This window comes from Zophobas morio, unplaced genomic scaffold, assembly GCF_036711695.1.
Source record: "Zophobas morio isolate AGI-343-1 ecotype UQ-CSIRO unplaced genomic scaffold, CSIRO_AGI_Zmor_V1 ptg000012l, whole genome shotgun sequence".
NCBI classification, from domain to species: domain Eukaryota; kingdom Metazoa; phylum Arthropoda; class Insecta; order Coleoptera; family Tenebrionidae; genus Zophobas; species Zophobas morio.
Window position 1 is genome coordinate 14,375,761 of NW_026972117.1, and position 26,627 is coordinate 14,402,387.

Below are 26,627 nucleotides of genomic sequence, written 5' to 3' on the forward strand. Positions count from 1 at the left end.
TCCCAAATGAACTCGCGTACACTCTATGGATAATTAAAACGCACCAGTCTAATATTTATTTTCCTCTTTTAGGGGGCGGAAACATAAGCGTCTCTAAAATAAAATTCAAAACGTGTATAGCGCCGGAACGGCACACAGTATATTTACATATAAAACGTGTACTTATTAGATTTTTAACCTGTATCACGCGAAAAACAAATCACTTACTTTGGATGAATTTTAAATAATGAACAGGTGGTCTGGGGGCGGCTTCCGATGCTAATGGAGCGCGAAAAGTCCCCACGAAAAATTTGCATGTTGTTGTCACGATGCTATTACGGCTACATTAGAAAGGAGTTATTAGTGGGCATTATTTTTTTAACTAATTTCCTCGGCTTCATGGGGATGATTACCTTTACTTAATTAGTTTTGCATCGATTGTGGATTTTTTTTGTGTGCGAACCTGTAGAGAGCAACGATCACGGTGTCATATACACTGCGTTCGACTATAGAGTCAAAAATAAAATAAAATATTTACATTTCGACATCCATCGAGCGAGTTAAAAACTTGGTTCGACAATTATTCCATTGTTATTACATTTGCTAAATTTCCAGATTAAAAGAATTATCATAATGGTAATAATGTGATGAGTTGTCCTGAGCCCTTTGTTCCCACCCCAACTCAATTAAAACTCACCAAAATTCTAATTAAATACAAAGATAGCCGCATTTAATCGAATTACCGTGGATGAAAGCCAAAAAACACTCTCAAAAATTGTAAAGGACACGAGGAAAAAGCACACAAAGTGTGTCCACGCCGGCTAGCGTCCATTATTTTTATTTAGAGTATCCCGGTCTATTAATTTTGGATGAGTCACTTTATGAATCGTTATTCGCTGCGAATAGTTTGAGTTTAGTTTGCGGTTTGTGTTAAACAGAATATACACATCTCGCACCACCAGATTATTAAACACTAATATGGCCATAATTAACGTTTTGAAGCCACGCAATTAGTATTTTGTTTAGTGATGTTCATTAAAAGGGGATAAATGTGCATGGTAATAGCTGATCGATAACAATGGGATGAGCCGAGCGGGTGTTTAGTGCCGAGATCTAGGGGATTTGCGTTTATCGGTTTTTTGCAACAGTCGGAAGTGGGGTATTAAAAAGTGTGATGTTAATCATTTTTGTGCAGACAAGAGTTTGCGTCCGAAGGATTGTCTGCCTAGTTGGGATTTAATATGACTATGAATAAATAAATAGGACAATCGCTCCTTTTGCTTACATCATAAAGCAGTTTTTTTGAAAAGCCCAGTCAAAAAAGCCCTAACAATAAAGCTCCCGACAAAATAACTCCCGACGAAACAATCCCGTCAAAATAGTCTGGTATGAAATTATATTAATAAGTCAAATCAGGTCAGGTCAGGTCAGGTCAGGTCAGGTCAGGTCAGGTCAGGTCAGGTCAGGTCAGGTCAGTGCAGGTCAGGTCAGGTCAGATTTGCGCATCGGTAGTGGAAGTGCAAAGAAAAACCATGTTATTGTTAGACATAGACGCCGGAACGGACGAAAAAGAAATAGTTATAGAGCTAGCTAAAGAACTAATATATACGGGATACAAGGGCAATATCGGCTAAAGTCCAAATAGCAAAAAAAGAAAATGCTAGAGGTGTAAAGTACTTTTTTGTAAAACTGAAAGAAAGGGAGGCGGATACTATTATTAAAAAAGGAAGAGCTGGAGAGGGGTGGAATAGGTGGAAAGCCAGGGAGATAGTGTCGGTGCCCAAATGTTTTAAATGCAAGAAGATAGGACATACAGCGGGTATGCGAGGAGAACGAAGGGGAAGTTTGTCAGAAATGTGGAAAATGGGTCATAAAATTAAGGGACTGCACATAAGAACAGGCATGTTACTTATGTAAAAGGGTGGTACACAGGGCGGAATCTATTAAAAGTCCAGCATATAGAAAGATCGTTAAGGAATTAAAGCAAAAAGGTATGGTCTTTCACGAAATATAATGAAAATTATACAAACGAATGCCGATCGTAGGACACCAGCCATTGACCTAACGTTTAAAACGGCGCCCCAAATAGATTACGGATAAAAATTTGAACGTGGTGATAACAGTGATGATTGTTGGCGATTTCAATACGAGATCGAAGAGTTGGGGAGATATGGTAAATGAAGAGCAAGAGGCCACATACTACAGGAACGGATGACAAGCCAGGGATTAGACATCTGTAACCAAAAGGGGGTATAAGATGGAATGGGACATCGATCGTAGACTTAACCTTAGCAACATCGGATACGACGGACTAAATCAGCTGGAAGAAGACCATTGAGGCAGAGGGCACCAATAGTGATAAAAATTTAAAACTAACCCTACCAGAGAAGTTGGAAAAAGAAACCGAGAACGAGATACTAGCAACACTTTTTCCCAAGTGCGAGGATACTAGATGGGAGGAAATAATAGATGCGGAAACCCCACATTTCGATTTGGAAGACCTAAAAGAAGCTGTCTACGGGATGAAAAAGGGGAAGGCGCCCGGCATGGACAGACTGACGACCGAAATATAAAAATACGTGTGGGAAACCTGCCCGCATCAGGTCCTCTGGACATGTACAATTGTCTGGTGTTCATAAGATAACCGAGGAAGCAGGAAAACTCGCACAGTTGCTTTAGACCCAATAACCTCTTACAGGTGACGGAATAAATCTACGAACAACGAAGACAATTAAATAGCATCTAGCTCGGAAAGGTGGTTTGTCATGGATCCAGTATAATTCCACAGAAGGAAAATCCATCATAGACGCCATAGAGGCGGTAGTGCAGCCAATTGGGATGACCAAAGACGACTCAAGGCGAACCAAGGAGAAATGTGTAATGGTGGCGCTAGACGTCAGAAATACGTTTAACATCATTGCATGGACCGCAATTAAAGAAGAGATCGAACATTGAGATATCCCGGGTTATTTAAAAGGACTAATCGCGGACTATTTTACCAACAGACACATAATAGAGAGTTGCGGACAGGAGATTGACATAAGTTGTGGAATACCCCAAGGATCGATAATGGGACCACTTATATGGAACATTGTTTATGACAGCATATTGTGAATGGACATGGGTCCAAATTCAACGTTCACCGCATATTCTGATGATCTGGTATTAATAGTGGTACATAAGGAAATGAACAAAGTAGAAAGGGAAGTGAACTGGCAGTTGTCAAGAATCAACGAGAAAATGGAACAAACGAAACTGGAAATAGCTCCGGAGAAATCCGAAGCTATAGTAGTTAGTAGGAGAATACAGGAGGAGCTGATCCAGATCCGAATAAAAGAGAAGGAAATAAGAATAAAAGAATTGATGAAATAGCTAGGCGTAACAATCAACGCAAAATTAACGTTCAAAGAACATCTATGGAAGACTGTTGGAAAAACAGACAATTTCATATGGGCGTTGGGAAGACTAATGCCTAATATAGGAGGTCCAGGAAATAAGAAAAGAAAAATTATGAGAATGAGAGGTTCCTCGGTTATACTATACGCAGCAGAGGTTTGGGAGAAGGCAATTGCAATCAAGAGCTACAGGGAGAAGGTGGAAAAGACCACAATAAGTATGGCCGACAGGACGATATCGACGAAGGCACTATATGTAAATGCTGGATTGATGCCAGTAGAATGTTGGACGGAAGAAAGAATGAGTATATGTAGACATGAAATGGACAAGAAGGGAAAAAGGAAATATCAACTAGATAAATTGGCAGAAGAAATTAATTCCTGACGTTAGGAAATGGGTCAATAGAAAAGAGGGAGAAATCACATTTAGGTTAACACAGTTTTTGTCAAGACACAGGGTGTTTGGTAAATATAGAGAAAGAATAGGTAAGGCGGAAAACTCAAGATGTTGGGATTGTGAGTAAAGTAAAGTGAAGGAAGAGTTAGGAGCACATATGGGGCCGGATTCAATAACACAAAAAATGATGGAAACCACCGAAAACTGGAAGAAAGTAACTAGATACGTAGAGGAAGTAATAAAGGACCGTGAGGAGGAGGAAAGAAGCAAAGAAAAGGCGGACCAAAATAGAACTGGGAACTGAGATACGAAAATAAGAAAAGAGGACGCAGCGTTCTTCCCATCGAAGAAGTGCCATAGGGTGGTCCCGATGAGTTGAAGGCTAAGCGACGGACAGTGGATGAGCCAGGCAGAAGGTGAGCCGAGCCGCATATCATAGGCGGTAAATGTTACCTGGAGCCTTACGCCAAGGTAGTGCACCCCAAGGGGATTAACTCGGAAAAAACAGGTCAAGTCAGGTCAGGTTACTACATCAACAAAAAAACCTTAGCGACCACCATTTGAACTGAAGTCCACACAGGAGAAAACTACAAAAGTAAAACAGGAAAGTTGGAAGCTGACAAAAAACTTGGAGCAAAAATTCATTAAAAAAAAGGAATTATACCACACGAACCCATACGTCACCACACCACCAGACATACCCAAAAAAAGGACCACAAAAACAAAGAACAATAGTTAATACTACTGGCGGAACGAAGAAATCTCACAAAACAGACAAGAGTGCCTCAAGAAAAAGAGAGATGATGAAGGCAAACACTAAGGCGAACACAACAGAAGAAGAAAGAAATAGAAAATATCGAGAATTCAAAGACCAAAAAGAGTTTTTAAAAGAAAGTATTTAAAAAGGCAAAAGCAGAGGCTGGGAAAGGCTCTGCGATAATGACGTGAGAGGCCAACGCTACAAGACAGTTTGTAATAAAATAAAAATACCACCAGAAGTAGAGCTCGGGGAGGAAGACAAATCGAGGGAAGCATTAAAATTATTCACCACAAAAGAAACTATAAAATGGGAACAAATACTGTCACCAGAACCAAACACAGAAGAACATCTGTTCAGAAAAAAGACCTAGAAGAAACCGCCAAGAGATTAAAAACCGGGAAATCCCCAGGAGTTGACAGCATACGTGCGAAAACGGTAAAAATAATGGTAAGAGAACACTCGGAATACTGCCTCAAAGTGATGAATAAACTAATCAAAAATAGGGAATTTCCAATAATATGGAAAGAGAAGCGGTTAGAAAACAAAAAATCCAAAAAGATATCATAGCAAAACAAATAGCAGAAAGGCATAATAGAGGAACTCATAAGAAAAAATATGCCCGAATACTTGACAAGAGTACTTTGTAGCCATTTCACAAACAGAAAATTGCACATCGGCGAAGAAACGAAGTTGATGGTAACATGTGAAATAGCGCAAGGCTCAGCTTTAGGACCTTTGTTGTGAAACATATATTACGACGAAATCCTAAAAATCAAGATGCCCAAAGGGGTAACAAGCATGACGGAGGATCTCGCACTGATAATCATAGCCATAAGGAGAAAGGGGTTTTAATCGGTAAAAGACCGACACTACCAGAAAAAAAAGCTCAGGTTAGAACAAAAATAGAGAGAAATCCAAGGAGAAGAAAAGCTCTTCGTAGAATTCAAAGAGGTCAGAAGACCGAGCCATAAAAGCAGTCAAATGGGGAAAAGTATACGAGGAAGTACACAGAGATACCTGGGGCAAAGGATATAAGATCACTGACAAACGAAGTCATGCTAGAAATTGCCCAGGGACTGTTCCCGGAGGATAGAATACCGGAAAAAACACATGTAGCGCTGACAAAAGAGCAAACTGAAGAATTGTGGCGGATAATGAATTATGCACTGAAAAAGGGAAAAATTCCTTCAGAATGGAAAGTAGCTAAATTCGTAGGTACTCTTGGAGAAACGGACAAAACACAAGAAAAAAGGCACATAGTTATCCATCTGCCTCTTGAATGTCTTGAGCAAACTACTAGAATACCTGATTACCATTAGGGTAAAGAAACAGTTAGTGCAGAAAGAAAATATCCCATCATCTGTATAGAATCTGAGAAAGGCGCTCCACGGTGGACGTAATAAAGGTAATGAGGAACAAAGAATTGTATAGACACTTTTACTACAGGACCGGATGGCGTTCCTTGTTTTTTACTAAAGGATTGTGCAGGTGTCTTGGCTAGTCCTCTCTGCAAATTATTCAACTTTATCTTAAAACAAAATCAGATGCCTAAACAATGGAAAAAAGCATATGTATGTACCATATTCAAATCAGGTGATATAACCCACATTACAAACTATAGACCGATTAGTCTTTTGAGTAGTTTTGCGAAAGTATTTGAGACTTTGCTATACAAACAGCTTTTTTCGTCCTTAAAATGCTACATATCCCCGCAGCAGCATGGTTTCGTTGAGAAAAGGTCTACCATATCTAATTTGCGTTGCTTTTCACAATACGTTTCTGATTCTATCGATAGTAGAGGTCAAGTATGTACAGTTTACACTGATTTTTGTAAAGTCTTTGATCAGATCGATCACTTTGTATTACTAGATAAGCTCCGCAGGTTTGGTTTTTCTGAATTAAACTGTTTCGCTCCTATCTCACTGATTCAAAAACCATTATACCTACGTCTGGAGTACCACAAGGATCTAATCTAGGACCACTGTTATTTCTGCTGTTGATTAATGATATTGTTGAAAATATTACTTGTGAAAAACTATTATTTGCTGACGATCTCAAATTAAGGTATTTTTAGAAATTAATACTACAGATGATTACTTGAAACTGTAATATAACATCGATGTCGTGTTTGATTGGTGCAGTCAAAATCGGTTATCACTTAATAAAGACAAATGCTTCGTCGTCTCATATACAAGAAAAGTGGAACCTTTATTCTTTGGCTATAATATCAACGGAACTGTATTAAAACGTAAAGAGAGTTCAAAAGATCTGGGTATATTCTTTGATACCAAATTTAGTTTTTCAGAACATATTAATAATATAACGAGAAAAGCTTATAAGATGTATGGCTTTTTATACAGAAACTGTATAAAAAGAAACATTGTAACATAGAAACTTTAATTAATTTATACTATGTTATAGTCAGGTCAGGTCTTGAATATGGGGCAATTATATGGTATCCGCAGTACGACATATACATAAAAAACATAGAATCAGTACAACGTAAATTCCTAAAATTTTTATGTTTTCGCTTAAATGGAGTTTACCCTGAACGAGGTTATAACCACTCTCAATTATTAAATCGGTTCAACTTGGTTAACGTTATGACCACTCTCAATTATTAAATCGGTTCAACTTCATTAGTTTACAAATTCGACGTAACCTCCACAACGTCATGGGACATAATTACGAAAGACGTAGAGACGAAAAAATCTAGAAGTAGTGGCAATTACGAGAGCAGTACCACAAGTGTCGGTCCTGGGATCTCTCATATGGAATGTAGACACGCTAAGAGCAGGTTTTGTTGACGACTTAGCTACCGAAATGATAGGGGACAATAGATAGGTCAAAAAAATCTAGAATGTACAGCATAATCAGAGACAGAAAGCTCTAGAATTGGTCGCAAACCAAACGAAACTTGTCATCCTCAATGGTAGAAGTGGAAATCGACGGAATATAGAGAATAAAGAGTCGAACTATTTACAGCCCTGTACTCCACGAAGGTACAGAGGAGAATGACAATTTGGATCACCTGTTCATATCGTACAGTATCTACTCATGCACAGGACGTCACCTAACGGAGTAGTCCTTATAGATTTGGCAGTAGGGGTGTATCCCAGGGGACTCGTGCTCTGGAACCTGTACTTTAACTCAGTGGTAAGGACCAGGTAAGAAGCAAACACGGAAATCCTGTGCTACGCGGACGATACGGCCTCAACAGTATCGGCCAAGAAACCCTAGGATCTTAGAAGAATGGTAGAAGGGTTACTACGTACGATATAGGAATAAATAAAAAAGAAAAACTTAGGATTAGCATTAGACAACACTTGGAGGGTGATTTTGCAGACAGATTGTATATTTTGATAAAAATACAAGGATGACAAAACACGTCAAGTATGTCAAAATTTGGGAGACTAACAATGTTTAGTCCTAAGGGATTAAAAGCATCCATTATACTCCGTGTACACAACAGATGGAGTTGCTAACGATTAAAAATTGTAGATATTATTGGTAGCATAATTGTAATTTTAGATCGGTACTTTTGACATATTTTGGTTATATAAAAATGTTAGTGTTGAGACCTCCCATGCATGGAAGTGCAAGAGACCGAGAACTGTTACTATTACTTTCACCAGAAACTTTATAGCCATTTTATATGCTAAAAAGGATACGGTAATTCCTAGCTTTGTCGAGGTTAATATTTAAATTCTTCCGAGGTTAGTTGAGTACGTGGTTAATAACACTAGCGGTAGGAGTACTGAGGGGGTCCTCTGTAGAGCTGTGCGCTGAATTTTTGGAGACCGTTTTTATTCGGAAAACTAACTGGAGGCCGCGTGTTCTCGGCCTTATTTTTGGAGGAACGCCGAAAAGTTATGTACATACTTGTTACAATAGGATTTATAGAACCTCCGCGTTATTGCAAAAGGGTTGTATTGACAATTTTGTAGGGAGATAATCTAAGGACCTCATGACCCCTTTTCCATAATTTTTAGTGTGTCAAAAAAGTTGTTTTTTAGAAAAAGAAACATGATTTTTCTGATGCTTGAAAAGCGAAGTAACATGCATGAAAGATACATGTCCAGATGTGACAGTAAAAAAACCACGTCAGTCAGGCATAATAGCCAACAAAAAGACAAAAACCATGTTCGACTAAAGTCTACAGAGATCGGGAATACAATACGGCAACCCCTTTTTTCACATCGATTCCATTCCGAATCAGTTTCCTCGTTGCGTTTTCCCAAATGAAGATATTTGCGTATAATTTCCATACATTTCCCTAAAACAAAACCGTACACATGCACAAAAATGCCTGACCCACCCCCTCCGCTAGCCGCCTCCCCAAAATCGCGGCAACCATCATAAACCATAATAAAGCCCGCTCTAAACAAGCCGCTTTGCCTTGTTCATTTTTCAGCGATGCGAGGGGCAGACGTGCGTGTTGTAATGTCGCACACCCTCTTTCACGTCGAATGTATTATTAACCGCTCCCCGAATTTTGATATTGCACGACACTTTTATATTTTCCGCTTTGATAACGACAGATTATTCAATTATTCGGCCGTTAGCGGTTTTTGATTTACGTGCACTGATTGCGTTCGGCTTTTAACATGGACGAAAAAATGTGTCGACAAGTTGGAAAAGTTGGTTATCGACGGAGGTTACAAACAGCGATTTGTCGAAACGAATTCGTGGACGGTTATCGGGTTTACGATCGGTTCGGCTGCTTGTGCTGGAAGTTTGCTTGACAGGTGGGGATCTGTTTTACCGACGAGGAGGATTTGCGTGGTGTGTAGTGGGCTTCGCGGGTGATTTTTTTCGGCGGAGGTTAATGGGCGCTGAAATGACAGGAAAATGCTATAGTTTGAGGTCTATGAGTGGTGTTTAAAAACGGGCGACGGCCAAGATCTGATTGCTTCGGGCTACCTGTTGGTAATAAAAGCGCTCGTAAAGCTATTTCAGAACAATAAAGTTTTAAATAAAACATGATTGTTCGGTAATCTAGAGATTATATCAGTGATGGTGTCGACTGTTACGTATTAAATACACAAAAAAAAATGTCAGCGAGGAGTGGAACAATAAGCGTAAATACGAAATTATTTAGTACCCCCCAAAAGAATGTGGTTTATAGCGGGTTATATATTATTTCAATTTTTTTTCTAAATATAACTTGTCGTATCCGTTAAATGCTAAAACAAACAAAGACGAAATTTTATAACGAACGCTTTCACAAAAATAAAACAGGGTGGGTCATTTTGCCGTTACAATGACACCAGTGAATTTTCATCTCGAGAAAAATGTTCGATTGAGACGTTTATCCAAATTTTGGTTAACGTTTTGCACGACATTCCTAAGACACGTATAAAATTTGACAACAATCGGTCGAGTAGTTTCGAACGTTATTTAAAAATTCGAACAGGCGGCAGACAGATAGATAGACAGAAACGGAAGAAAAGTAAACGAACCCAAGTCCCCAATCTACAAATAAAACCATAAATTATAGATCGGCTGTTTAAGCTTAACGGTCGTCAAACTTCGAACAGGGTCGTAGTTATTCTACTATAGAGTCAGAAAATATTAACTTGCTTTTGTGTTGATTTCAAAGATATGTAATTGACTTTCATTACGAAATAATTTTCAGACGGCATACAAAAATCGAAAACACGTGGAATAATTTTTGTGCATTCAGGAGCTAACCTCATTTCGCCGTCAATCAAAATATTCTGTTTATTCTGTATACTGATTACTACAACTCGGATAATATCTGTATTTGGTTAGCATAATTGGCACCCCAATTTGCACCAATTATGGTACAATTAATTATTTATTAGTTTGGGGACGTGGTTGAACATAACAATTAGCCGTAATGCGTACAGTGTGTCCAAATGTACGCAATAAATTCGATAAAAACACTAAAATACGCTGCGGGAAAAAACGCTATAATGCGTGAGGTATTTTTAAGATTATGTAAAACTATAAAAAAAATTTAAAAAAAATTGACTAATAAATAAAGAGTTGTTTGTGCGCATCTGCGCTTACGCAGCCCCTCTTCGCCCTCAGCGCCCTTCTCACTCCCCTCCCGAGTGTCCGGAAACGATTCCAACTTCGATTATCCATCAAAGGGCGCGTTGAGCATTTCCAGCCCGACAAACAATTCGCATTTCCATGTTATTGGATGAGATTTTGCAGGGCCTGGGGCACCTTTTTTCTATATAGGAATCGTAATTGTCCGCGAATTTACCATAACGTAATTCCGCGATCGATCCCAGACCCCGTAATTTCCGTTCGAAATCTACGAATCGTAACGCGATTAAAAACCGAACTCTTTTATTTTCGATGCGAAAATCATTTGTGCTTTTAAAACGAGACTGTTTGAGGAGAAAAGCTTAAATATTTGTGTTGAGCGGTTTCAGCCGGCGGCCAGCTCTGCGGAAAATTGTTGCGCCGGGCTGGGTATGATTGATTATTTATTTTCTGAATATAGATTATGTTACTTCGGATCTATCAAAGTTAAGAGATAGACATCATTTATTTCTTTTTGGGTCGGCCGGAAACATTCATCAATTTCGTCCAACAAACATGTCAATTTTTCCCCTTTTGTTTCCAAGTTGGAGGTGTTCATAGCGAATTTGCATGGATTTTTTTGATCGCTGCTAGAAAGTGTGGAAAAGGGGGATCGCAGTACGGAGCCTTGAAGCACTGAAGACATTTTTCGTTGCGTGCTGATGCAGATCCGTCTCCAATGCACCTTGCGTGAACAAACACAGGTCCGGATTAAGCGGTGTCGACATTCAACAGTTTTCTGCACCAATCGCAGCCCTATCGCCTCGTACAATCTTTCATCAATATTACATAATAACCCATTTCGTAAGCTGCCATTATCGCAGTTTGTAATTTATCGAAGAAAATATGGGATGGGGAGTAACACGCTTTTAGAAAATGGTTACTTTTAGCTGAGTTTGTGTGGTTTATTTTAGTACAGTGCCATATAGTTTGAAGGAAATATACGGGGGGTAATAAATCTTGCGTTGCAGTGCAGCCAACACACTTTATTACCTGCCGTAATTTTAAAAACACGCAAATCAATATTTTTGTATTGTTCTGCAAATGGGAATTTCTAAGGCGGCGGCTTTATTTGCATTTTTTAGTTTACGGGTTTACAAACTGCTGATTTTAATTGTGTAATATGAATAATAAAGAAAGAAGTGTGTTTTTCTTGGGGTAGTTAGTGTGGAGTCATTATTCCTGCTGAGGCAAGCTCTTTAATAATTTTAGTTAATCTTGTTTTCTTTGATTTAAATTCCATGTAATTTTGAGCAGGAACTACTGACGCCATTGCGTATGCATTCAGATGTTAAACCAAGATTACTTTGTTGTTTCTGACAATGTTTATGCAGCAGGGTAATTAGAATTCTATACTGCGGCACCTGTTACTTAATGAAATAATTATGGCACTTACATCGATTTTCCATTTCTTTCAACAGCAGGATAACAGAAATACAAAGCAGTTTTAATTTTTTTCTCCGTTCATAATTAAACATTTTTCCTACAACCGTTACAGTGTGAAAGAACTCTAAAATAAGAAAATTGTTGCCAACCATGATTTTTTTAATTAATCGAATTTGTCAGTCTATTCTTGGTTGAATTTTGAACGCTGGTTCGAATGTGAAACTTAACATGCCGTACAATGAACAATGATTCCGATTTTCGTGTACGTCACCGGAACTATTAGAAGCAGCACATTATTTGCTTCAAACCACTTTGAAATTGTTGCCAAAATAAATTAAAACAAATCTACACAAGGCACTTTAAATTGTATGGACTGACGCACAAAGAAATTAATTTCATTTTTAACCAAATTAATATAAGTAGATGAATTTTCGAAAATAAATCTAAATGTAGCGAACTTTCAGCTCAATCTGAACGTTTTTCCTGCGTTTTATATAAGTTTTTCATTTTTTTATTTATGTTGTCCAAGCGAAAACTTAGAACGACACTGAGAACATAATTTTATAATCTGTTGATTTTAATTGAAAAGTATTTTATTTACTCTTAACTTAAACAAGCAGAAAATAGTTTTTAGAAAATTGAAGTCGGCTATACTTTAATAAATAATAGTGCTCAGAGTGCAATTATTTATTAAATAACAATCCTTTTCAGACTGAAACAGCACATTTGTGCCTCCTATTATTCCGATTTATTTATAACTCATTAGTTAGAAAATGTAATTTCCATTTCGTATAATGTTTATCTTCAATTTGTTATTTTCCACTAATGTAATCACAACAAATTCAAATTCGCTGTTTGCTTTCTCAAATACTCATAGTGGAACCAAAATAATAATAATTGCTTAATGCTACAATTTCAAGTTTCAATTCAAACAGTTTTTTCGTTTTATATGTTTTACTCAATTTAACTTAGTTTTACGTCAATAAACTTCGCTGCGAAAAGTGCACTTCTTTAATTTTCAGACCGCAGTTTCAGCGAACTAAGATTAACAAGCTTTCACAAGAAACTAAACAATAATATTCTGATCTGTTTTCGTTCCTTCAAGTCTTCACTTGAAATAGTCATTTACTCACATAAACTTTAGCTTCCAGTGATCAACTAACTAATTTACGATTATTCATACAGAACTAATGTTTTGTTAAAGAAGTTTTCGAATCTCAAAGAAAATTTCCCGAAGTCAAACTTCACAAACAAAATGTTTTCAGGAAACGAGCTTTTAAACTTTCATCTACCAAGAATCCACCTTTCACCGGCAAAACTTATCACGGTTATTGTAGTTCGTGGAACTTGCTGAAGTTTCAGAATTTCTCATTTTTTTTGACAAAAATTTCAAAAAATTAGTTTAAGCCACTCTATGGCGTAAAAAATCCTACTCACCCTTTAGCTGAAACCTGGCTGAATCGCGCCACAAATCACTGAAAACCCACTCCAAAATCGAAAGCTTTCTCACACTCAAACCACTTCGCGCACGGGTCTGGCGTCGGTCGTCGCGACGTCGATCAGGAACGACGCTTTGCGGCAAACTGAAGAAAGCGGCGTCGCGACGCCGGTTGTAAACATTAGCGCATCGCGCGGCCGATTTTGCACGACGCGGTTCGGCATTTTTCGCTGCGTACTTCATCAAGTTACGTGAAAACGGCTTGGGAATTCTGTTGAATTCGGTGCCCTTTCGTATAAATCCTAGGTGAAAAATCTGTTGTCCTACAAATCGAATTTCCATTGATATCAATAAATTTCGGCGGCTGGCAGGCGCTGGATAAGTGCGAGGACTTGACGTATTTATGCAAGGATGTGTCTAGGAAAACATTGGAAGGATTGATGGGAAGTCGGCTAGAAAATGGAAAAAGGGCGATTAAAGAAAAAGAAACAAGAGGTGGAATGAGCGGAGTTTTTTTTGCGAAAAAATTTTAAACTGGAAACAAATTTCATTAATTGAGGATAATGTTGTTAAGGAGCGGTTATGAAATTATAGTTCGCTTATTTTCATAAAGTGACAGCGCTATAATTAATGCAAGCACAAACTCGACAACTGGGTACTGTGTTACCCAGAACCTTAATCATTCCTAACCGAATAATATTAATTTATTCTTTTCAAATTTAATACTTTACGTGGTGGTCGATTACTGCATTTACTTGATGTGACTGAACCTATTCAATAGGGAAATTTTATTAAAAATGTAAAAGCTTTGCTAGCATTTAAATAGTTCTTTAACAATAAAAGTCACCCGTGTATTTTATTACTGGAAACTTAATTGGAGAAGTTTGCTACACAATTGGTCAATTACTGTACGTTAAACTGTTTAGAAATTCTATGCTGGGTTCCAGACATGCAATAGGTCCAGACATAAACGTGTTTATGTCAACAGAAAATTAGACGATTAAGTTATATTATCGCATATTATGGGAGTTTTGTTATTATGTATTTGACACCATCGTACATGGTCTTAGAAACCCTAAACTGAAAAACTAATAACAAAATTCTATTCGAAAATTGATCGAAGGTTATTTCGACAATACTCAACAGTGAATTCTACAAACTGTTTTTTTAATAACACTATATTTTTTAGAATTGTTTTGGAGCTTGTTTTTCTGCATTCATTAACATATCATACTTTGATTACGATATTCCGCCACTGTCTATGATTCGAACGCATTATGTTACAAAAACACAGTTTTTTATATTTGATCTGATTTGATAAATAGGTAAGAGTTTAAGACAAAACAACAATCCACCCACTCAGCGCTTCGAAAGCGATGCTCTCGGATTAGAAGGCGGAAACGAACTCAAGAATACTACAGAGAAGTAATTAGACTGCCGCTTATACTAGTATAAAAGGTGATCATAAAATTTGAATTTTTGTTACGAAAATTTAAAGCCTAAAAGAAAAACTCAAAGCAGATTCATGCACTACAAGTGCAGGATTATATTACTGATCACATTTAAATCATTTTAATATAGAATCTTTTGAGATAACTTCATCAAATTCTTAGTAGGGATGATTAACTAAGTTTTGGGGAATGTTTTACCATCTACAGGACATTCCCGACATACATACAAAATTTGCCAACAATCAATCCAGTAGTTTCAGTGATTATCTATGAAATACATATTTTCCACTCGAGAAGTAAAAATGTTCATTTAAATAATCTTACAGAAGCCATAGCATCTTGTTTTTTTTTATATTATAATATTTAAATCCATGTTAACAAAATTCAGTTTTTTAAATCTGGAGACAAAATAAGAAAAATAAAACAATAAGAAAGAGGGGAAAAACTAGTAATATTCTAGTCCGATTAGATTGACATTACGTCTCATTATTTTCATTAGTAGTTGCACACATGTTTCAGTAGCATTTCTTGGGCTTGCCCCAGAAGTTCAGATCACCATTGCAGATTGCAGGTAAGAAGTGCAACGAAACTAAAAATTGAAAAAAGTGACTTAAAAAGAATTTTGGAAACTCTGGGCATTTTTATTTTACAATTTAAAAGAATTTTTGGAGCATCTAATGGTTTGATTTAGAAAGACTTTAAAAAGAATCTTAGAAGTCTCGGACGTTTCGTTTTAGAACAAGTTTGAAAAAGCCTGTGTTTAATTTTTGAATGATATGAAAGAATCTTGGTGGTTTTTTATGTTTTTTTTTTTAAGAATTGAAAAGAACCTCGGGAGCATTTTTCGGTTTAGTATATGTAGAAAAAAATTCAAAAAATCTTGGAAGTCCTGGGTGTTTTTGTTTTAAAACAAGTTTTAATGAACCTCGAGGGCGTCTCGTGTTTTTTTTTTTTCAAAAATTTAAAAGAATCTTCAGATCATATGGTGGTTTGATTTAAAAAGAATTTAAAAAGAATCTCGGTAGCTCGGGGTGCTTTATTTTAGAACAAATTTTAAAGAACCTTAAGGGCCTCTCGTGTTTTCTTTTTAAGAGTTTAAAAGAATCTTGGGAGAATTTAGAGGTTTGATTTAGAACGAATTTAAAAAGAATCTTGGAAGCCGCGTCTAATTTGTTTTAGAATAAAGTTGTTAGAACCTGTTTTTGTTTGATTTTGAAAGAATCGGAAAGAATCTTGGAAGCCCCTGAGGTTTATATTTTAGAACAAATATGAAAGAATCTTGGGAGCCTCTCGTTTTTTTTAAGTACTTATATCAAAAAATCTTTGAATCATCTAGTGGTTTGATTTAGACCGAGTTTAAAAAGAATCTTGGAAGCACTGGATGGTTTTATTTTAAAACAAATTTGAAAGAATCTCGAGAGCGTCTCGTGTTTTTTTTTTTTTAGAAACTTAAAAGAATCTTTGGCTGGTATGGTGATTTGATTTAGAACGAATTTAAAACGAATTTTGGTAGCTCCGGGTGCTTTGTTTTAGAACAATTTTTAAAGAACCTTAGAGAACTCTCGTGTTTCTTTTTAAGAGTTTAAAACGATCTTGGGAGAATCTAGAAGTTTGATTTGGAACGATTTTAAAAAGAATCTTGGAAGCCGCCTCTATTTCGTTTTAGAACAAAATTGATAGAACCTTGGGGCTCTTTTTGTTTAATTTTGAAAGAACCATAAAGAATTTTGGAAGCCCCTGATGTAGGTATATGTTTTAGAACAAATATGAAAGAATTTTGGGGGCTTTTCGTTTTTATACGAATATCAAATAATCTTTGGATCATCTAGTGGTTTGATTTACAACCAGTTTAAAAAGGATCTTGGAAGACCCGAGTGGTTTTATTTTAGAACGAATTTGAAAGAACCTCAAAGGCCTCTCGCGTTTTGTTTTAAGAATAAAAAAAAAATGGAGCATCTAGTGGCTTCATTCATACAAATTTGAAAAAAACCTTGGGACTGTTAGTGTTTTATTTTTGAAAAACTCTTGGGGATTCCTGGAGTAAAATTATTGAAAAAATTTTGAAATCTTCCGGAATTTTAAATTAAAAAGAGGTTTGAATTAGAAGGAAATCGAATGAACCTTATGGATCTCTGCTGCTTTGATTTAGAACGAATTCCAAAGAAACTTTAGAATAAATTTGGAAGACCTTAAGGTTTTTGGTTCCTTATTTTTTAATAAATTGACAAGAGTCTTGGAAGCTCCTAGTGTTTTATTTAGAACGAAATTAAAAGAATATTCTGGTTCCCTGAAATTTTATTTTTGCATGATTTTGAAAGAATCTTCTGAGTCCCTGGTAGGTATATTATTTCTATAAGAATTTGAAAGAACCTCGGGGCTATTGGTGTTTTTTAAAGACCCTTCCGGACCTCTCGTGTTTTTTTTTTAAGAATTTAAGAGAATCTTGGGAGCGTTTAGTGATCTGATTTAGAACGAATTAAAATAGATGTTTCCTTTTAGAACAAATTTGAAAGAACCTGGGTTACCCTGCGCCTTATTTTTAAAGAATATGGATCTTGGGAGCTCGTAATGTTTAATTTAGAACGAAATTTAAAAAATAACTTCGAACTGCTGTTTTGTTTTAGAATAAATTTGAAAGAACACTGGAACCCTTGGTGTTTTACTTTTGAAATAATTGGAAAGAATTTGTTTTAATCTAGAACCAAATTGCATAAACTTTCTGAGCTCCTGGTGCCGTGATTTACAGCGAATTTGGAAGAACTTTGAATACCCCTAGTGTTTTGTTTTAGAACAAAATTGAAAGGATCTCGAAGCTTTTGGTTTTCTATTTTTTAAATAATTGAAAAGAACCTTGGGAGCTTCAAGTGTTCTATTTAGAACAAAATTGAAAGAATCTTGTAGATCCTTGATATTTTCTGTTCTAAAAAATTTGAAAGAATCGAGTCACTGGTATTCTATTTTTTTAAAGAATTCGAAGGAATCTTAGTCCGTGGTATTTTATTTTAGAAAAAATTTGAAAAAATCTCGTCACCATTGGTGATTTGTTTTAGAACAAATTTCAGAGAACGTTGGGGCTCTTGGTGTTTTATTTTTGAAAAAATCTTGGGGGCTCCTGGTGTCAAATTATTGTAAAGAGTCTTGGGATCCCCTAGTGTTTTGAATTAGAAGGAAATCGAATGGACCTTCTGAGTGTCTGCTGCTTTGATTTAGAACGACTTCGAAACAAACTTGAGGATTCTAGGTGTTTTTTTTAGAACAAATACTGAAGGAGTTTTGGTTCCTTATTTTTTAATAAATTGGAAAGAAGCTTGGAAGCTGATAGTCTGGTATTCTATTTTTTAAAAGAATTTGAAATCCATTTCTGTTTTGTTTTAAAATCAATTTGAATAAAACTTGGGAACACTTGCTTCCTTCTTTTTTAGGGAATTTTAACAAACCTTGGGGGCTCCTAGTGTTTTAATTTAGATTTTTGAAAGTACCTCAGAACCATTGCTGTTTTGTTTTAGAACGAATTTCAAAGATACTTGAGGGCCTCTTGCATGTTTTTTTTTTAAGAATTTGAAAGAATCTTGGGAGCATTTAGTAGGTTGATTGCTTAAATTAGAACGAATTAAAAAAGAATCTTGGAATCAAATATGAAGGAACCTAGGACACTTTGTGCCTTATTTTTTAAATAGTAGTATATATAGCACGTAGTTTCGCTACAACGAAATTAAAAAGAATCTTGGAAGTCGCTGCTGTTAGTGTTTTGATTTAGAACGAAATTGTATGGTGCTGTGATTTATAACGAATTTGAAAGAATCTTGTGGACCCCTAGTGCTTTGTTTTAGAACAAATTGGAAAGAACCTTGGGAGGTCCTAATGTTTGATTTAGAACGAAATTGAAAGAATCGTATGGGTCCTTGACATTTTATGTTTTAATAAATTTGAGAGATTCGAATCACTGCTGCTCTATTTTTTTTTTTAAATCTCGTTGCGATTGCTGTTTTGTTTTAGAACTAATTTCAAAGACCCTTAGGAAACCCGTCATGTTTTCCTATTAAGAATTTAAAAGAATCTCGGAAACCCCAGGTGTTTTGTTTTAGAACAAATCTGCAAAAATCGTGGGGCTCTTGATGTTTTATTTTTTAAAGAATTTGAAACAATCTTTGGGGCCCCTGGCGTTTATTTTTTAAATAATTCGAAAGAATCTCGGAATCTCCTAGCATTTTGATTTAGAATGAAACTGAAACCTTCTATTTCCCTGATTCAGGACAAATTTGAAAGAATCTTGAAGGTCATTTTTGTTTTGGTTCAGAACAATTTTGAAAGAACCTCGAGGCTTTTGGTTCTTTATTTTTTAAATAATTGGAAAGATTCTTGGGAGCTCCTAGTGTTTGATTTAGAACGAAATTGAGAGAATCTTCTATGTCCCTTGTATTTTAGTTTTGAAAGAATTTGTTGTTTTGTTCTAGAAATCTAGAGCCTCTGGTGTTTGATTCTGAACTTAACCTAGCCTATACAGCAGACAAAGAAGTAATTTTGGAAATATTATTGTTATTATTATTATGATTATTACGATAAGCCGTCTATGTAAGCTCAAAAATGTGGATATGGATACATTCCGAGCAAATTTTCAAGGAAGATTTATGTAATAAATAAAATAAGATGATGTCATCAAGATTTGGGGCTAGAATGACCAAACAGATGATGACTACCTTGCACCCGTGAAGTAAAAATATCAAACATGGTAGTTGAGCACAAAATAAAACGCTATTTTTAAGCTGTTGTAGATCGTATATTAATTTTCCTCTAAACAGATCCTTAACCACCCTTCCGGTGAAAACACAGCGAACACCATCGTAAACCTCGCCCGAACACAGTCCGAAATAGTAATTAAAATAAGTGCATGGATCGTTTCATATTTTATTTAAAAATTACACAAAGCAATATCGGTAATGGAGGATCCTGTTGACATGTGTAAAATATTTACGAGTCAATGGCGCACGGATAACACTGTTTGCACGGTTTTTGCTCCGGATTCATGAAGTTTTTAATTTTATTTACGTCGGTTCTAAAATTTCAATGTTTAGATTCTCCGAACACGAGCACTCTGCTGAATTAGTATCCGGACTTATCATCTCTGTCGAAAAGCTGAAAACAGCATCAAACTTAGAGAAAAAAATGAAACTTAATCTTATCACGCCGACTTGCAGACTTTACCCAATACCTTCAAATGAATTAATTGTTTGGCTGCTTTCGACGCAATTATTTCAATTGTTGCATTAAGTTCCTCAGCAGATTAGCTCTTTTCCCAGCGTCTCAAGCTGCAGTCGTGCGCTATTATTTTTGTCTGTCTTTTGTACGGTTTTTGTCTGGAGAAACTTCTGGAGCGACGCTTAAAAATGAGGATTTAAGAACAACATTGAGCTTCAATAACTTTTATATTGTGTTTTTAATGCTGTTTTATTATTTGAATAGATGAAGCGGATTAGGTGAAAAATGCGACTTGTTAAACATGTAATTAAAAGTTTTGTTAGTTTTTTGGAGAGTAAGCGTGCAACTGAAACAACATTTATATTATAAGTTTTACTACTAAATTGCAACCACGTAGCTCAACAGTGCTTACATAAACTTTGATTCTAATCTAACAGCAAGTAGTGAGTTTATAATTCTATTTATATTTGTATTTTTAAAGAAACATATAGTAGCATAATAGAGCAAAGAAAGCGGCACAATAAATCGACTGCTGACTCTGAAAATTTTTGTATAATATGAACATCGATTCCCTTTGAATATGTTTTACAAAACGTTGACACGTTATGCTTTTAATGGGAATGTAGCAATCGCATTTTCAAATACCATTAAATCTTACACCATGAAGTGCTACAAAAACTACAAATGACTGGATTACTTACTCATAATATATGCACAGAATATCAGAAGTCTGTAAGTGGTGAGTTTTTATTTTATGGTAGTAGAATGTCGAAAGTAGGAAAAATAAACTGCAACTATTATAATTCCTATGAAAATTTTTCACTGTAATTGTTTAGATCCCAAGTTGATGGCAGTTGCCGGCGGTGTCCAAAATTAATTTTAAGCCTCAAGTTTACATCCAAACGTTTTTTAGGTAGGGCAGTAGAGAACAATTGTCCCGTTTTTGTACAGTAAATGAGAAGAAAAAAGTTACATAAAAAATTTTAGGGCATTTAGCACATTAATTGGCATATTGAAAATGCTGTTAAAATCACACTTTCACCTTCTGTAGGCAAAATACCGAATAATATTTTCGTAAAACACAGATATTAAAGTAACACAAAAAGTGCAGAATTCCTAATGCCTAATTTACCGTTAGAGACCTAAAGTGTTAATTAAACGCCCTAATTTTAAATTTTAAAAGACTTAAAATAGGATTCCACGACCAACGAAGCGGACATACTTGCACAATAGAGATTTTCCGTGAATTCATTGTTTTGGCTGGCAAATTGTTTAAAAATGGGTTGTAAACAACGCCCTTGAGTTTAATGGTACGGGTTGGTGTAGCCAACTGACAACGCTGGTCTGCATTTCATTTAGATTATAGCCGGAAGGAGGTGAATCTCTGAAAAAGCATTTTATTTTAGAAGTTTATTGTTAGTGATAGTGAGTGTCTTTGCGTGTTAGTGAGTGTGCTGGGGCCGGTTTTGATTTTTGTGCATACAATAAAGAATCCTCAAAATGCCTAAGGTAAAATCATCCATGAAAGGTAAAATCAAATTAGGGTTAGGGAATAATTTGGATACTAATTTTCAATTTCCTTCTTCAACCAAAGACAATGAGTTATTCTGCAAAGTGTGTGGAAAAGTTCTAAGTAAATATTTAAAATACTGAAGCTTGAATTATGTTCACATTTTTGTTTCCTAGTTTAAGTGCGAAAAAAAATCACACTTTGAACAACACTGCAGTGGCGATGCACATAAAAAGAACGAGAATAAATCCAGTAAACACACTTGATTAAACATTAGTTGCGACAATGATTTTACGCAATTTTGCACCGATTTATGTAGGGCATTTGCCGCAGCAAATATTCCATGGAATAAAGTTAGTTGTCTTGAGTTTAAACATTTTATGCATAAATATACAGGAAGGCACTTACCCTCAGAAAGCACTCTGAGAAAAAATTATTTACCAAAAGATTACGATATGGTGAGCACTAGAATTTTTTTTTTTAATCTTTTTAACATAAATTTTATAATTTACAGGTAATTGAACAAATTAGAAATTCTATTGGCAATAATGATATATGGATTAGCGTCGATGAGACGACGGACAGATTAGAAAGATACATAGCCCACTTAGTAATTGGAAAGTTATCTTCTGAAGAAGATGGCCGTCCATTTGTACTAGCTTTGAAGCAGCTTGATAAAACTAATAGCAACACAATCTCGAGATTTATAAACGAATCATTGAAATTATTATAATTTATTTAATTGTTAATTTGTAGCTTTATTGTGGCCCAAGGAACTAAACACAAAAAAGTTAAATGGTTTGTATCAGATGGTGTTTCATACATGGTCAAAACTGGTACTAATTTGAAGGTGTTTTATGAAAATATAACACACTTAAAATGTTTGGCACATGAGTTACATTTAGTGTCTGAAACAATTAGACTGATTTATCCAGATGTCAATGGGATAATTAGCAATGTTAAGAAAATCTTTTTAAAAGCACCAATAAGAGAAGAATTTTATAAAAACAGTTTACCAAATACACCTCTCCCACCTGAACCTGTATTAACCAGGTAGGGCACTTGGATTCAAGCAGCATTGTTTTATGTAGATCACTTTGATGTTTTAAAACAAGTCAGTAAATATATAATGGTTTTTTCTTATCATTCTTATATTGAATATTTTTAGGTTGTAATGTCTTTTGAAGCCACAGATGCACAAAGCATTAAAAAGCTCAAGAATTCCTGAATAAAGCAAACGTTAAAAATGAACTCTCGTACATTAAAACTCACTTTAAAATTATTGCTGATGCAATAGAACAATTAGAAACTATAGGTTTAAAATTAAACCAAAGTATAGAAATTGTGGAAAAAGTGTGTACATCTTTAAAAAACACACCAGGAAAGATGGGGGAAATGGCGTTCCAAAAATTATGTTCTCCATTAAAAAAAAATCCAGGATACGATTTTATATGTTCAGTAAATAACGTAATTTGCGGTAATGGAAATGCTACCAACAATACATACATAAATGAAAACGTAGATTGTTCAATATTTAATTTTGCATCCATCACTTCTTGTGATGTGGAACGCACGTTTTCAAAACTTAAAAGTGTTTTAAGCGATCAAAGGTATAAATTTACAATCGAAAATTTAGAGAAATATATAGTTTGCTTTTGTAACTCATTTTAAATACCTGAATTATTATTTTGTTTTTTGTTAAATGCGACTTGCTTTAATTTGATCGCCATTTTTTTGCGATTTTAGAATTAGTGGACGTAACTATAGATTGTTTGTTTATTTAATCATTGTTTTGTTTGTTACACAAAATATTTGTTTCTATAATGTTTTGTTTTTTAATATATATTTTTTTGATGTATGCTTTTTCGTTGAGCAAATATTTTTTCCTCCAGGTTTTTAACCTAAACTAAGATTTTTATAACCTAAAAACGTCTCCTTTTATTAACTTTTTAACAACCTAAAATCCGAAGCCTTGTATTATTTGAATTAAAAAATGTTTTCGTGGTGTCCCATTTCGACCAAATCTTTCAACTATAACAGTTTCTGGACCTCATCCTAGGATGTCTTCTGATTAGTCAATCTGCTTGACGCTTGAACATCTTCACTTTTTAATTCTGCTTTGTTCAGGCTTACGTTTTCTATTGCTTTCCAATTTTGACAGTAATAATAGACAATAATTTCGCACTTTGAAGTCAGATCAGGTCAGATCAAGTCAGGTTAGGTCCGGTCAAGTCATAATTACGTCGAAAATGGATCGAAATTGGCATTCATGGTGGGAAGTTTCATTTTTGAAAAAGTCCTCTAAAAATTCTCAAAAAATTTTACTACTCTTAATTTTGTTCAGTTCTGTCTTAGCAAAGCTTTAGCCCCGCCCACCCACCCCTTCTTTATTCCAACGAATGCTCTTAATATTGTTCAGTTCTGTCTTAGCAAAGCACTAGCCCCGCCCACCCACCCCGTCTTTATTCCAACGACTGCTCTTAATATTGTTCAGTTCTATCTTAGCAAGTTAGGAGTTCGCTGGATAACTGCGACATGGTGCCCAGGGAGAGTGATAATAATAATACGAACTAAGTGGGTGCGATTTTTATCGAAGCAACTGTTCAGAGTGTTTGATATTGTATATTTTGTTAAGTAAGCTCAATTTTTTACATGTGTATATAATTATGATTAAATTTTTTGAGAATCTTAAGCAACTTTTTCAAAAAGTCAATTTTTCAATACTCCCCACTTTAAAAATGAATTTCCCAAAGACATTTTCTTGCAGATTTTGACATCCAGAAGCTACTTTCAGTCTCATTTTTGCGATAACACCTATCATTATTACCTTACGACAAAATCATTCACTGACATATGACAATTTTTAAGTTTAAAAAAAAAGTATATTTCAGACCGCATATTTAGAAAATTTTGCTTCGAGACTACATTTTTCGGATGAGTGCGCCGATATTCACATTTCCTTTCTAGACGACTTTTTCTGGATTTTTAGGCACCTCAAACTCAATTTTTCAAACTCCTCCCTTACGAAAATTTCGACCCTTTTTCGACCACACTGAAAATTTCTGAAATGCATTCTCTTGTGGATCTGGACTTCCAAATACTTTAAACACGACTAAATCTACCCCTGCCGGCGATGTTGAAGCCGCCAAATCCGATTAACTGTAGCGAAGAAAGGGGTGGTTCTTATGTTTTTTCCTGGGCGCTACTAACTTTTTTACCATCGCTGGACACTTCTGGAACCTGGTTACTTACAAGTGTCGTTGAAACCCCAATCCGCCCTGGTGCTACCGGATGAATCCAGAGAACCACCACAGATACCAACAAAAAAACAGGTTCACCAACTATAAGCGCTCTTCCCCAATTTTCAGATGGTAAAGTATCCCAAGGTTATGGGTCATTAAAAAAAGTGTTATCGCTATGACCCCATTACGCCACAAATAATAATAGTTATGATGGCTGAGCTTACTAAGCTATCCTAACTTGTATCCTATTTATCACTTTTTGCCTGGAACTTAACAGACGTTTCAGTTCGGGAACTGATTCCAGGAGTGGATAAGAGAATCCCGAAAGTAGGCCGACAGTAGGTCAGCACCAAAAGAAAAGAAAGCGAATAGACTCATTCAAAAAGAGGACAGAACTCCTGACAACTAATGCACCAAGCGGGCTTCGAGGATGTTGGTTCAATTCCAAAATCACTGGATTGCTGCATACGAAAATAATCAACCTCCTGGTTGGCGAAAATCTTAAAACGAGGCAAAAACACTACGTAGAAGAGTTGATGAGATTCCCTTTAACACGCCCAACTGCGATCACGCCTTGTAGACATTTCCGCTTCTCAAAACTAGCCTTTGATAGGTGTAATGAGAAACAACGAGTGAATTTTACGTTAGGACAACTCAAAACCTTTTTAAACCACCCGGAAAACAAGTGAGAAGATTGGAAGCACCAGAAAAGGATCTCTAGGGATGGTCAGGTATTTTAGTGACTACACCTTCTTGTAGATTTCGACTTCTAGAAGTTATTTTCCGCTTCAGTTCTTCGATAACTCTTTCCATTTTTCAGAATAGCCCATTAAAAATTGTTAGGATAAAAACAATCGAATTTCAGTTCGAATATTTTTAAAACCTTACTTCAGGGCCAACTTACAAAAATTCCTGTTTTTTTTTTAATTTTTGCAGGTCAGAACATGACATTTTAAGATATCGAATATGACTCAAAAATCATTATGGTGCGATCAAAATACTCCTTAGAAATCGATTTACACGAAACGGTAGTCACTTTTAACCGTTTCATATTGATTTATGGCTTAAATTTATTTTTTTAATACTGAATAAACACCCTTTTGAGTCTAATTTAGAAGCTCAATTTCAACGCGATCGATAGACTTAATAGATAATTATGTAATGAAGCTAAATTTGAACCGTAATCTGGTCAATCAATTCCAAGCCAGTTTCATAAATGTTTTGTAGCACAATCAAAGACTTCTAGACGCAAACTTCTCCTGCAAGAAAGGCACATCTTTGAAAATTTTACACGTTTTTTTCTCGCGGCCTAGATAACTGAATAATAAAAATAAAATAAATGTATTTCAGATGTACAATTTTTGAAGTGATGCAAATTGACACATTGTCAAAATGCGATAATTTTTAAACAATAGTAGCAACAAGTCACTTCTTTTGGATAGTTTGTGTTTTCGGCGAAAGCTCAAAAATCAGGTTTTTGTAGCACCGAAAATTAATTTAAGCTTTACCAAAAATTGGAAAATTTTACAAAAGGTTTCGTTGACAGAAAATCATTATGAAAATTATACGTCTTAATAAAAGTTTGTTTAAAGCTGTGTCTGCGTCCAGTCTTAACTAGATTATTATTAGTAATATTTAATAGAATCAAATTTTGTTTTGACTTGTCTTTAAACATTGGCTGGCTTACTAATCCGCACTGCTGTAGATATAATTTATACGTTTAAATTTCACTAAAGTCCACTTATATACCAACCAAATAAATTCAAATGTATGATAAATTCTCGTGATTTAATGTGACGCTGTATATTTGAAA

At 35.5% G+C, this 26,627-nt stretch overlaps 1 protein-coding gene across 2 annotated transcripts in view; it reads right to left on the reverse strand.

The window, feature by feature from the left end:
* Positions 1-13,544, reverse strand: part of LOC135128356 (heterogeneous nuclear ribonucleoprotein C) — a 673,355-nt gene extending 659,811 nt beyond the window's left edge. For both annotated transcript variants that reach the window (XM_064055266.1, XM_064055267.1), the window contains exon 1: positions 13,415-13,544. The gene's annotated coding sequence lies outside the window, so the exon portion shown is untranslated. The remainder of the gene's footprint in view (positions 1-13,414) is intronic.
* Between the last annotated feature and the right edge of the window lie 13,083 nt (positions 13,545-26,627).